Source organism: Procambarus clarkii, chromosome 11 (genome assembly GCF_040958095.1).
Source record: "Procambarus clarkii isolate CNS0578487 chromosome 11, FALCON_Pclarkii_2.0, whole genome shotgun sequence".
NCBI classification, from domain to species: domain Eukaryota; kingdom Metazoa; phylum Arthropoda; class Malacostraca; order Decapoda; family Cambaridae; genus Procambarus; species Procambarus clarkii.
Genome location: NC_091160.1, coordinates 226,368 through 229,785, shown reverse-complemented (window position 1 = coordinate 229,785; position 3,418 = coordinate 226,368). Strand labels below are relative to the sequence as shown.

The 3,418-nt window shown below is 41.9% G+C and overlaps 1 non-coding gene across 1 annotated transcript; it reads right to left on the bottom strand.

The window, feature by feature from the left end:
* Window positions 1-2,844: 2,844 nt before the first annotated feature.
* Window positions 2,845-2,963, bottom strand: LOC138363840 (5S ribosomal RNA). Its single transcript, XR_011228158.1, has one exon. It is a non-coding gene; the product is annotated as a 5S ribosomal RNA (ribosomal RNA).
* Window positions 2,964-3,418: the final 455 nt, after the last annotated feature.

The window sequence follows — 3,418 nt, the reverse complement described above, 5'->3', positions numbered from 1 at the left end:
CTGGCGCTCCTGTCTACCTGGCAGCCGTCATGGAATACCTCGCTGCCGAAGTTCTCGAGCTCGCCGGTAACGCCGCACGTGACAACAAGAAGACCCGTATCATCCCACGTCACTTGCAGTTGGCCATCCGCAACGACGAAGAACTCAACAAACTTCTGTCTGGCGTAACCATTGCACAGGGAGGTGTTCTTCCAAACATTCAGGCAGTTCTTTTGCCAAAGAAGACAGAGAAGAAGTAAGCACTTCTGCCACCCACCGCGACAAATACCATAACCAGGCTCCATCCGGAGCCACACACACTTTAATAGAGAGATTCAAGTAGACAATCAACTTTCAAACATTAATAATAACATTTATATTGATTTCATTTGGAATGTGTACATAACAAACAAACAAAACAAAATTATAGGGGATATTCAGCATCACTTGGAATATTAACCAATCATATAAATCCAATATATATTTTATATTTTACTTTAAGCGAGGAATTCATATTCTATCCATTTTTAATCATACAAATGAACAAAAGCAATTCTTCACTAGACGTAATGAATGAATAAATGATCAAGGTTTTAATGTGTTTCATGAATATATATATATATATATATATATATATATATATATATATATATATATATATATATATATATATATATATATATATATATATATATATATTAATACTTGTGAACCAGAATATGTTTGAGCAGCAGCGATCGTGCCTGCCATTGGCCGAAGTGCAACAATTCAAATAATTTAAAGGGCCTGCTCGGGTATATAAGAGAGGCTGGGAGACTGGGGCCGGTGGTGGGTGATGGGTGATGAGTGATGGTGTGGTGTGGTGTGGTGTTGTTAAGAGTTGATTTACGGCCAGCCAGCCAGCCAGCCAGCCAGCCAGCTGCAGCCAAGGCAGGGCAGGGCAAGGCAAGGCAAGGCAAGGCAAGGCAAGGCAAGGCAAGGCAAGGCAAGGCAAGGCAAGGCAAGGCAAGGCAGGCAGGCAGGCAGGCAGGCAGCCAGGCAGCCAGGCAGCCAGACAGGCAGGCAGGCAGGCAGGCAGGCAGGCAGGCAGGCAGGCAGGCAGGCAGGCAGGCAGGCAGGCAGGCAGGCAGGCAGGCAGCCAGGCAGGCAGGCAGGCAGGCAGGCAGGCAGGCAGGCAGGCAGGCAGGCAGGCAGGCAGCCAGGCAGCCAGCCAGCCAGCCAGCCAGCCAGCCAGCCAGCCAGCCAGCCAGCCAGCCAGCCAGCCAGCCAGCCAGCCAGCCACTCCCACTTTGTATTTATATGCATTCAATTTATATTCAAACATTATATATGTTAAGGGCCTTGTTTTAGTGTTTATTTTAAAAATGACAAACATCGAGTCATTTTACCAGTCCTTTAGCGTTAACGGTGATGCATTTTAAAACTGAACATAAATCGCCTTTTCTGGATATATCAAATATCGAATCCGCTTAATGTGCCTACAATTCAATCATTCAAAAAATACATAATTTACATCAAGCCTTTTCATAGAACAGACAATAAGATTTGTACATGCAAAAAAAAAAAAAAATCCTTTAAGTTATCAATACAATGTGAGAAAACTTTACTTTTATAACTAAAGTTGCACAATTATACCAACTCTATGGTGGCTGGGTTGTAAGGTGTGTGGCTGGTGTTTTGGAAGTCGCGAGTTCAAACGACCCAATGGGAATAATACTTTTTTTTTTTTGCCATACAATCTTCCTAATACTATTATGTAGGTTTGTGTGTGTTTTTTTATTCATTCTTTGGTTTTATAGATGACATACATATTGACTCCTTTTACCGGTCCTTAATTAGGCTCTGGGGAAGCAATGGTGGTGGTGGTGGTGGTGGTGGTGGTGCATTTAAAACTAAACCAAAAATCACCAGTTCTGGACGCGTCAAATATCATATCCGCTTAATGTGTCTACAACCTAATTACTTAAAACTACACTATTTAATTCATTCATATCATGTGCATATTGGTCATTATGCTCATACAACCGACATCAAAATTTATTTTCATTATTAGAATCATACATTTCATCAAGTAATACAGATACAAAGAGATTTTCTTTCTGAGAAGACCGTTAGTATTGGCTTGCAGGCAGGCAGGCAGGCAGGCATTTGAGGGTTATTATTTCGCCTGTTGATTGGGGGGAGGGTTGATGTGTTAGGGGGTTTTCGGTTAGATGTGGTGGTGGTGATTGGTGGTGGTGATTGGTGGTGATTGGTGGTGATTGGTGGTGGTGGTGGTGGTGGTGGTGGTAGTAGGTGGGAGTTGGGGGTGGGGGGGGGGGGGGGGGGGGGGGAGGGAAGGGGGGAGGGGAATGATGGTCTGTGGATTCCTTCTCCGTACCCTTTACATATAAGCAAAAATATGCCTTCTTGTGGGTATAGAAACATTAACACAAATTATATCAGTAACTGATATTGTAGCCTTTTAAACAGAAAAGATTTGTACATACAAATACTTTTTAATTATCATTTATTTGTGGAAATGGCATTTACGTCATTAAATTGATACCTCAGCATCAAGCTAGTGTCCTGCAGCAGTGGTCCAGTGGTAAAGTGTATATAAGTGATGCGTATTCTTGGAGTTGCGAGTTCAAACCCGGATTAAGCTATATATATATATATATATACAACATGTTTTGTTTTGGTTGTTTGTTTTTGTATAAAGCCTCACACAATATCTATATTAAGCGAGTTTGTTTTAAACATGACATACATATTAATTCATTTTACCAGGCCTTATTCCACACAACTCCGTGAATTTCCCGTGGAGCCAGCCATTCAAACAAAAACAAACGAAACAAAACAAAACAAAACAAAAAACATTATTGCCAACAGCATTTGGTGTTCCCAGGCGGTCACCCATCCAAGTACTAACCAAACCCAACGTTGCTTAACTTCGCTGATCGGACGAGAAGCGGTGTTCTCAACGTGGTATGGCCGTTGGCATGAGACTGCCTACACATTGTGGCTAATAACCAACTCTTTTAAGTCATCGCGGCAGGATACGGACCTGCTTGTGGTGTCTTAATGGTAATTGTATCCTAACATATTTTTGTCTCCTTGGCATGGATATTTAACATCGTTTATTCAGTCTTGGGTTTATGTTCTTTCGCCATTTACAGACATTTTACATCTACCTACTTCCTCAGCCTGCCCTGCCAATTTCTAATGAATTTGTGGATTTTCTTTTGTAATACAAACATGTGTGTGCTCATCTGCTCTTCAGTTTTTATGATATTTGTCTCATCTGTCCTGCTTTATGATACTTTTACAAAGAACATGAACAAATGCTTCTATTTTAGAGAAGATATGGGATCCAGGTTTCGGAGCCGTAAAACCAACCGTCGTGATTGGTGGACGAGTTGCCAGGTTGCAGCTTCTGTACCGTGCCGGCACATAA